Source organism: Eubalaena glacialis, chromosome 1 (assembly GCF_028564815.1).
Source record: "Eubalaena glacialis isolate mEubGla1 chromosome 1, mEubGla1.1.hap2.+ XY, whole genome shotgun sequence".
NCBI lineage: Eukaryota > Metazoa > Chordata > Mammalia > Artiodactyla > Balaenidae > Eubalaena > Eubalaena glacialis.
In genome coordinates, this window is record NC_083716.1 from 113,002,104 (window position 1) to 113,012,959 (window position 10,856).

At 44.4% G+C, this 10,856-nt stretch overlaps 1 non-coding gene across 1 annotated transcript; it reads right to left on the bottom strand.

The window, feature by feature from the left end:
- Positions 1–307: 307 nt before the first annotated feature.
- TRNAG-CCC (transfer RNA glycine (anticodon CCC)) lies at positions 308–380 on the bottom strand. The gene has a single exon. It is a non-coding gene; the product is annotated as a tRNA-Gly (tRNA).
- Between the last annotated feature and the right edge of the window lie 10,476 nt (positions 381–10,856).

Genomic DNA, 10,856 nt, shown 5'->3' on the forward strand with positions numbered 1-10,856 from the left:
CACTTTGGTCATTTGCATATTCACCTGGCCTTTCATCTAAGGAGCAGAGCTGGCACATAAACTCTAACGAGTGTGTCCTGTGTGCTAAAAACTGTCAGGTGCCTTACATATGTGATCTCTTAATTCTCACAGTTCTAAGAGGATTTGAACTTTTTATTTGAAGAGTGTCAATTTTTAAAAATTATTTATTTTTTTATTTTGGCTGTGCCAGGTCTTAGTTGTGGCACATGGGACCTTTGGTGCGGCATGGGGGATCTTTAGTTGGGGCATGCGGACTTCTTAGTTGTGGCATGCGTGAGGGATTTAGTTCCCCGACCAGGGCTCGAACCTGGGCCCCCTGCATTGGGAGTACAGAGTCTTACCCACTGGACCACCAGGGAAGTCCCTGTCATTTGTTTTTAAACTGTATTTTTTTAATGAATTTATTTATTTTATTTATTTATTTTTGGCTGCACTGGGTCTTCGTTGCTGCACGTGGGCTTTCTCTAGTTGCAGCGAGAGGGCGCTACTCTTCGTTGCAGTGCTTGTGCTTCTCCTTGCGGTGGCTTCTCTTCTTGCGGAGCATGGGCTCTAGGCGCGCGGGCTTCAGTAGTTGTGGCACGTGGGCTCAGTAGTTGCGGCATGCAGGCTCTAGAGCGCAGGCTCAGTAGTTGTGGCACATGGGCTTAGTTGCTCCGCGGCACGCGGGATCTTCCCGGACCAAGGCTTGAACCCGTGTCCCCTCCCTGGGCAGGCGGATTCTTAACCACTGCGCCACCAGGGAAGTCCCTCATTTATTTTTTAAGTAGCAAGTCCATACAGAAAAGTACATAAATCCTAAGTAAACAGCCCAGTGGACTGTCACAAAATGAACACACCTGTGTGGTCACAGCTGATCAAGAAACAAAACAGTGTGTCTTCCCTTCCTCCCTCCTGCCCATCCACCCTCTCTCTGGTTAACACGTGTATCTCTATGAAGCTCACATGAGGATTTTTTAAAAATAAATTATTTATTTATTCATTTTTCACTGCATTGGGTCTTCATTGCTGCACATGGGTTTCCTCTAGTTGTGGCGAGCAGGGGCTACTCTTCGTTGTGCTGCATGGGCTTCTCATTGTGGTGGCTTCTCTTGTTGCAGAGCACGGGCTCTAGGCGTGTGGGCCCCAGCAGTTGTGGCACGTGGACTCAATAGTTGTGGCACATGGACTTAGTTGCTCCACGGCATGTGGGATCTTCCCGGACCAGGGCTCGAACCCGTGTCCCCTGCAATGGCAGGCGGATTCTTAACCACTGTGCCACCAGGGAAGCCCGATGACATTTTGTTTTCTTTGGCCATGCTGTGCGGCTTGCGGGATCTTAGTTCCCAACCAGGGACTGAACCCGGGTGCCCAGCAGCAGAAGCTCAGAGCCCTAACCACTGGACCTCCAGGGAATTCCCTCACATGAAGATTTTTGTGTCTGATTTGGAGAAGGTTGCAAATAACTAAAGAAACAGCATTTTTTTAAAATACAGGTTTTATATTCTATAAACTCAGAATGAAATTGATAAGCCAGGCCTCGCCTGTCACATGGGACTAAGTTCAAAGTGAAAGGCACAGATCATAATTTCAAATCAGAACCTTTGGTAAATGTCCTACAACTTTTTTTTCATAAATTAATTAATGTATTTGGCTGTGTGGGGTCTTAGTTGAGGCACACAGGATCTTTCGTTGTGACACGTGGGCTCCCTAGTTGTGGCACATGGGCTCTAGAGTGCACAGGCTCAGTAGTTGCGGTGCTCGGGCCTAGTTGTCCTGCGGCACGTGGGATCCCAGTTCCCAGACCAGGGATCAAACCCGCATCTCCCGCATTGGCAGGCGGATTCTCAACCACTGGACCACCAGAGAAGTCCCCTACAACTTTTACTAGAATATGCTGAATGTTCCACATTGCAAGGCATTTCAGCAATACTTATTTTAAATCAACATTTCTTCTACAGGTACCAAGCATCTGATATGTACTAGATACACGAGTAGGCCTGTCCACCCAGGCTCCTTCCCCACAGATGTCTCCTTTTGGAGCCAGAGAAAAGGCCACCTGTACCTGTGGTTCTGAAACCAACCCTCAGACACTCTCTGACACCAACTAGATGTCCAACAATTCAAGTCAATCCAGTTCTGACCCTAACTACCCAGGTTAGCGGCAGACCCCGCTGGTGTAAGAAGTCAGTTCCACAAGACCTAACCCAGCCCCCGTTCCAGATGCCAATTGCAGGTCCTGGGGGGCCACCCCTACTTCTGACAGACCAGCTACAGATCAGGGGTTCCCGCAGCCCCTCTTCAGTTTCAATACTCACTAGAATGACTCACAGAACTCAGGAAAACACTTTACTCATGTTTACTGGCTTATTATAAAGGATACATCTCAGTAACAGCCAAATGGAAGAGTTGCAGAGGGCAAGGCGTGGGAGACGGGATGCGGAGCTTCCACGAACAGATTTTGGAGGGGCACAAACATTCAGTCTATGGCACCTCTTCTATTGTAATTTATTTTTAAACATCACTTCCTTCACAATTATTTGAAAAGGTGTTTAGTTCAGATATCTTGAGGCAGTTCCTGCTTCCTGCCAAGGTTCCTGAAATATCTCACAAAAAGTGTCACTTTGTGATGAGAATTTGGGAGTAATTTTCTGCCAAAATTGTTGAAGTCTCTGGGTCCTAATGATAAAGTTGGCTAATACAGCTTGTTATAATACCGTAGTGTGAAATTTGGGACCAGTACGAAGTTTCCTGTAGGGGAGGTGGATTGATTTTGAGCTCAGAGGATTGGTGGGTTACTTGTGCCTTACCTGGGCCCCATCTCCTCAATGTCTCACTCTTCTTGCTAAAAATCAGGATCAGCTCAGGAATTCCCTGGTGGTCCAGAGGTTAGGACTCTGCGTTTTCACTGCCGAGGGCGCGGGTTCGATCCCTGGTCTGGGAATTAACATCCCGCAAGCCTCGCAGCGCGTCCAAAAAATAAACAAATAAAATTGAAAATTAAAAAAAAAAAATCAGGGGGCCGTTGCACCCTCCCGTGGACCTGTCCCAGGGAGGGTGCAATGGCCAGCCCCTCGCATAGACAGGAGCAATAACCAGGCCTCTGGAGCCTGCCGTTTCCTCGGCACCGGCTGAGAGAAGTGAAGGCTAACAAAGAAGGACCAGTTTCCTTGAAGCTGCTAAAACCACATTCGTGTCGCTTCTCCGGTGAAGTCTGGAGTGTGAGAAACTGTGGCCTCTCCTGGGTCAGCATCACCCCACATACACACCCCAGTCCTGGCTCTCGGGGACGGAGGAAGCATTACACCTTGCCTGTTTGTTACCCGTCTTTTAAGTCTTTACTCTTTAGAGCCAATCCTGGCTCCACTGATGGAACTGGAAATTTATTCCTTAATGAGACTGATACAAAACAGGGTCAGAAAATGGAGTGACAGCTCCTGCAAAAATCTTCTGATTTCTTTAGGCTCTTCCATTTTTGTGAGGATGGAAGATGGAGCTCAGGGGACGCACAATAATTCTTCCCTAACGTACTTTTCTTTCCTGCAGACTTGAGGATTTCAGCTACCCTCGCATTCAGGCAGAGGCATTTTTGTTGTCTCATGCCATGTGACCTGTTCCAGGGACACTTTATATTTTGCCTATTCTTTTAATAGAAGACGTCATTTATTGGCGCACATAAGTGATGAGTCTGGGAGCAGCTTTACCTCCAGGGATGGACTGTTTCAGAGGCTCAGATGATACAATCAGCCTGGTTTCTTCCCAGCTCCTCCAGGTCATGAGCTACAAGGTGGCAAGACCCCAGCCGGCAGTGCCAGGAGAAAGGCAAGCCGCCACTCTTGCTCGGCAACTGTCTTTGGCCTGAATTAGATCATGGCGTCAGGCCCGACCACTCACTGGGACGAGGAGGATGAGATGCCAGGCCTAGTTCCATCCTGACCTTGCAGTGAAGCTGGAAGCTGAGCCGGCCTGAAGGCTGGGCTGAAGCATGGTAAAGGTGTGCTCCTTGGGGTCTCAGAGCCCACGGCCCCCAGGTCCTGAGCCTCAAGCTCCCTCCGGGCAGGACTGGTCAGCCAGAGTTTGTTCATTTTTATGACTGAGCAGTATTCTAGATTTAGGCTAGTACAAATAAAGCTGCTATGACAATAGTAGAAGGGTTTTTGTGAGGACATAACTTTTTACATCTCTAGGATAAATGTCTACTGCTGCCAATTGTCAGATCATATGGTAAGTATATGTTTAGCTTTTAAGAAACTGCCGAACTATTTCCAAAGTGGTCGTACCATTTTACATTGCCATCCTCACCAGCATTTTGTATAAGCACTACTTTTTATTTCAGCTCTTCTGATAGGTGTGTAAGCACATCCCAGTGTGGGGACTTTGCTGGCGGTCCAGTGGTTAAGATGCTTCCACCGCAGGGGGCAAGGGTTAGATCCCTGTCTGGGGACTGAGATCCCACATGCCGTGGCTAGTGTGGTCTTAATTCGCCCAGTGGCCAGTGATATTGAACATCTTTTCATGTGCTTATTTTCCTTCCGTATATCCTCTTCAGTGAAAAGTTTATTCATACATTTTGCCCATTTCCTAATTGGAGTGTATGTTTTTTACAGTGAAGTTTTGAGAGTTCTTTATATATTCTAGGTATGAGTCCTTTATTGGATATGTGATCTGCAAATATTTTCTCCCATTCTGTAGCTTGTCTTTTTGTCCTCTTAGAGAGGGTTTTTCACGGAGAAAATGTTTCTATGAAACCAACTTATCATTGTTTTCTTTTATGGATGATGCTTCTGGTTTTCATGTCTGAGAACTGTTCACCAAGCCTTAGATCTTGAAGATTTTCTGCTGTTTGCTTCTTCTAAAAGTTTTAGCATTTTACACTTTGAAGTCTGTGATCCATTTTGAGTTCATATCAGGTAAAAAAGCCTTAATATCAGGTACAAGTTGCGATGTTAAGCCAAGATTCTTTTTTCTTTTTCTTTTCATATTTTTTGTTTTGTTTTGTTTGCCTAAGGATATCTAATTACTCCGGCACCATTTGTTGAAAAGACTCTCTTTTCCTCCACTGAACTGCTTTCTCACTTTTTTGTCAGAAGCCAGTTGGCCATACTGGATAACCAGTAGGCTATCTCTGCCTTCTCTATTCTGTAATCTATGTGTTGGTCCCTCAGCCAATACCACAGTCTCTCTTCTTTTTTTTCTTCCAGTTTTATTGACAAATAATGGACATACATCACTGTATTAGTTTAAGGTGTACTGCATGATGGTTTGATTTACATATATTGTGAAATGATGACCACAATAGGTTCAGCTAATATCCATCATCTCATATAGATACAATAAAAGAAAAGAAAAAAGAAAAAAAGTTCTCTTTGTGATGAGAACTCTTAGGACTTACTCTTAACAACGTTCCTTTATATCATACATACATATAGTGTTAACTATAGTCATCACGTTGTACATTATATCCCCAATACTATGTATCTTATAGTTGGAAGTTTGTGCTTTTTGACCACATTCTTCCAATTCCCCCTCCTCCCACACTCCTGCCTCTGGTAACCACAAGTCTGATCTATTTTTCTATGAGCTTTTTTGTTTGTTTGTTTGTTTTTAGAGTCCACATGTAGGGGAAAACTCAGTTCTGATAGGGGGGGTTTGAAGCCCTCTCTCTGAGTAGGCAAGAGATAGGAATATTTAGAGGAGATCTTGTATCTAAATCGGGCTGCTGGCAGAAGCTGCGCTATTGTTGTCCTGTCAAGGTGCGGAGTCAAAAATACGCCTGTGTTTAGAGGCTGGAAATACCATATTCACTCCAACCAACACGGAGAATAGGTGGGCCCGGGGTGTGCCCACTTGTGCACACGTCTGTCCTCTCCTGCCTCCCTGAGCAGAGATGCTCTGTTCCCCTCTCCATCCTTGGCCTCCTTTGCTGTTCTCCATGCATCCTCCTTCCTACAGCTTTGTGTAATTTGGAAGAAAAATAATCATGCATTGAGATGTCTGGGCTCTCTCTTTCTCTGGAGAAACATGTGCCAGGGTCCTGAGGCTCTAAAGCTTAGGAACTGTTTCTTCATCAGTTAAGATCCCTGCCCTGAGAAGTAAGAAAATATTTATGGCCTTTGAAATTCACTCACATATCCACTCTTTTGGATGGACACATTTGTGCCCAGTGCTGTAGCAATGTGGTACTTCATGCTTTGACATGTTCAACACACCAGCTGTGTGGCTTCAGCTGGAAAGGCTGCATGAATTCTGCTGGGCAGCGAGGGACAGGGGTCAGTGAGCAAGGGTTCGTGATGCTTTCAGGCATACTGAGCTGCTTTTACTCTGCCTTGGTGTGCACCCTCAGTGACTGAATGTTTTCTATCCCTCTGTGTCTGTTCAGTGATTTCTGTTCAACGTGGTTACTTCCGTTTTCCCTGAGCAAACCCCAAGCTAATTGCAATCTTCCTGAGCACGAATCAGTCTCTGGGCTTGTGGCTTCTCACCAGCTCCTTCCTTCTGGGTCCCCGTCTCCTACCTTTACTTTTGTATTGGTTAGATGTTAACTGTTTATTCAGTCTCATTTTCCCCCATCATGTCTGCACGTAAAGATCTCCTAACAGAACAGTGAAGGAAAAACAGATGGTAGTCTTCAATTGCTCTCATTTGTTTCCATCTCTGAGAAACACAAAGTAATTATATTAAGAGACTCCTTGTAACATTTGTAAGGCACTGACTTTTGGAATGTGTCCCACTGACCTCAGGGCGAAGAAGGGAAAGTATATCTGACCTCTGGCCCTTTCCTTCCCCTCCTGTGTACCTAAGCACTGCAGCTTTAGGAGCTAGAAGTTCAGGAAAGTCAGCAAGCCCTAAGATGCTAGACAGTTCAGGACGGTGCCAGCTTTCAGCATTATTGGGATCAGGCCCCAAACGTCTAAGGTTTCAACACAAACCTGAAGGAACTGCTACGGGCATATTCTCAGAAAAACCAGAGGGCAGTCTTATTTTGGTGGAAACTTGAAGCGATGGCTGTACTATTATTTACCTACCATTGCTTAGGCCAAGCCTGCCTTTCTCTATTCTGTTCTGCGATGATAGGACTGGAGTCTATAAACTACATTTCCCAGACGCCCTTGCCATCTGATTTCTTTTCAGGTTCTGCCAATGGGAGGCGCTGGTGGGAGACCGGAAGGTGGCAGGGGAGATGAGCATCCCTTCTCATCTTCAGCTACTGTCAAAGGCCCGAGCACCAGCTGCAAACGTCTCTCATCCAGCACCAGCTGGTGGTGGCCCATCCCTTTGGTTTGAAACACCTATAGCATTTCAAAGGAAAGTTTCTATTTCCTGGATCTTAACTGATAGGATACTCATTACCAGGATTAGGGGTTACTTCCCACCTCCTGGAGCACATGTGAGTTTCTGATGCATCTGAGGTACTTGTCACTTCCTGCTCCTCAGCCTGTGCAGCAAGATGTCATGAATGTAACGGATCAGTGTGGTGTTCTGCGGAATGTCAGGAAGATTAAGTTCTCTGCTGGCATGATGATGACAGTGAGAAGGAGAGGTGACATAACCCCGAGGCTAGACAAGTGAAGATGTATTGCTGACTTACCTCCTTCCCGACTGGGTCCTGATGGATACAATAGCCATTTTTAGGATTTGCCATTTGAGGATGAACTACACGGAGGTTGCCAAAAAAAAAAAAAAAAAAAAAACCCCAGGAGATTTTGTAAAAAATCTCAGAACGCTAGACTTGGAGAAGGGGACAAGATTGTTTTAAAATAATGTGGAGAGACAAATTCTGGCATATTCATTCAATATGTATTGAATGGCATAGTAGTCTATGCAGCAAAGAAAAATAGTGAACTATAGCTGCAGAGAACCAAAGTGATGAATTCCTAGCACATAATGTTGAGCAAAAGAAACTAGACACAAAAGAATCCATCCTGTACGAGGCCATTTCTCTGACATTCAGGAGCAAGCAAAACTATTCCATGATGGTAGCAGTCAGAATAATGGTTATCTTTTGAAGGGAGATTAATACCTGGGTGGAGGCTCATGGAAGCATTCTGGGCTGCTGGAAATTTCTACATCTTAATTTGTATGGCGGTTACACATATGTATACTAATGCAAGAATTCGCCGAGCTGTACACTTAAGAGTCGTGCATTCTACATGTGTATCTCTCAATAAAAACCAGTACAAAATTCTCAGTACAGACTAGACATTAAAAGTATTTATAAGATAAATGGATGTGTGACTTGACCTTTCCAACTTGGTTTCATTTATTCCACCAATAATGCTAGTAGAAGCTTAGAAACTTTTTGATGAATTGTGTACCCAAGTGACATACAAAGTCTAAAAACACATCTTCTCAGAGTAATATGGTTTAACTCTACCACAAACAAAATACTGAGTCTTATCAGTTTATTTAAACTACACATTTCTGAAATACTCACGTAGACATTTGTATATACAGATAAAGATTTATTTTAATCAGGTAAGTATTCATCATCTCTTTTAAGTGTCCAAACGGACTTATCCTGTGGAGGATACACAGGAGACAGGCACTTTTGTGGAGGCCAGAGCACAGAGGCAGACTTTGTATCTCCTACCAAGACCAGACTCGTGTCAGTCTGGAAAATGGGACAAATGAAATCTATAACACCTATCAATATATCCTGTGAAATCTAATTTCATTGCCACAGGCTGGTAAATGCCCTTGGTGCATGAATGCATTGCCCATCCAAGGTGCACATCCAAAAGAATGTATATGTTTGGTGTGCAGGCTTATTTCATGCTTATTCAACACCTTACTAATGAGGCTCACAGTTATGCAGCATTTTTTGACATGCTAACCTTATCATAGCTTTATATGTATAAACTTATTTAAATCTCATAACGACTCTGAGTTAGGGACTGCTACAATCCCCATTTTACTGACATACGAACTTGCCCTCGGGTCACAGGTATTCATGGCAGGGCTGGAATTTGAACCATGCAGTCTGATTCCATTCTCTCTCTTTTTTTTTTTTAATAAGTTTATTTATTTATTTATTTTTGGCTGCATTGGGTCTTCGTTGTTGCATCTTCGTTGCTGCACGTGGGCTTTCTCTAGTTGTGGCGAGCGGGGGCTACTCTTCGTTGTGGTGCGTGGGCTTCTCATTGCAGTGGCTTCTCTTGTTGCAGAGCTCGGGCTCTAGGCACGCAGGCTTCAGTAGTTGTGGCACACAGGCTCAGTAGTTGTGGCGCACGGGCTTAGTTGCTCCGCGGCATGTGGGCTCTTCCTGGACCAGGGCTCGAACCCGTGTCCCCTGCATTGGCAGGCGGATTCTTAACCACTGCGCCACCAGGGAAGCCCTTCCATTACCATATATTCTTAAGCATTCAAGGTAAGAAATGATGGAAAGCTATGCTTCAGGGAGGCAGATGATTTGTTTTGGGGTATCTTGATAGAGTGGCACAGCTATATCACAGCAGATTGGGGTGACATTTCAGGACCATGCAGAGCGCTTGAGCCACTTAGCTTTCCTGCAGTTCCCCTTTCCCAGTTGTATTATTTTCCCACTGCTTGCTGTCTTTCTTCTTCACTTAATCATTCAGGCTACACATAATTATTGTATGTCTACTATGTACCAGGCTTCTGTATTATGTGCAGAAAATGAGAAAATAAGACCCAGCCCCTTCCATATTTATGGCATAAATTGCCCTCATTTCTTTCTCTTGTTCCTAAGTTCACTCTGTCTATTTTTTGCACCAGTTCACTGTTGCTTGCTGATGTGAGGTGACCCCAAAGTGACTTTTTAAAGTCCTGACCCTTTGCCTTTTGGCGTCAGTAAACAACAGCAGCAGTGTCTGGGTCCTACTTCTCAGTAAAATGTCGTTTCACAGCTCAAGGCAAGGTTTGTTTTTGTTTTGAGAGTGTTTCAAATCCAACTTGGTGCCATCATTTACCTCCTGGCAGCCTGATAACCAGGGAGCAATAACTCCCTTATCTGTGGGCTGTTTAATGACAACATAGTACCACCCTGGGAGCAATAGCCTAAGGCCCTTTTCCAGATGCCATGTTTTAAGACTTTCAGCTGGAAAGACCTTCACTACGTGAAATTTATTCTGATTATTTAAAGTCAGGATTTGGTCTTCTAATTCAGAAACAAACATGAACTCTGGCTTGCTGCCTCCTGCATTTCTGGCTCTAGGCCATGTGATCATCTAATTTGTAGTTTTTGAGGCCGGCAGAGGTTAGAAACTGGCCAATGTGGGCCTCAACAGCAGATAAGCTCATCAAGACTGTGACAGGAATTATGAAGACTGCTATAGATGGCTTTAAAAAAAATTGACCTCCTGTTCTGGAAGGCATCATTGTCTCTTTCTTCCACTGCTGTGCTTTGCCAGGTTCTCTATGAGTCCCAGGTCCAAGAGGCACCAAGCACTCTCGGTGTTTGCTGCCTACAGGTAATTATGCTAAAAGTTTTGTAGTAGTAGATCTTATTATGCTTTAGTACATTATGCATTCCAGAGCAGCAGAATTTAGTACATTATGCATTCCATTAGTACATTATGCTGGAAAGCTTCACTGTTAGATATGATTTGCATTTTTTACTAGGTACTTTTCTTTGCTCCTTGAAGACAAACACGTTAAGGATTCCTTTGTGCATAAACAAAACTGTGGGGTTGCGTGTGTGTTCTTAACAAGACTGGCAATACTTTAAAATAGGGCATGCCTTTACTGCAGGGCCTAAACGGTTTGTTTGGAGTGGTTAGGGTGAGGGAGCAGGGCAGAAATAAAAGACTTTTAGGGCAAATCCATCTGTAATTAAAATAAAAACGCTAAGTCGTCAAATCAAATAGCAAGTATTTGAAAGTAAAATGATTTACTCCTAA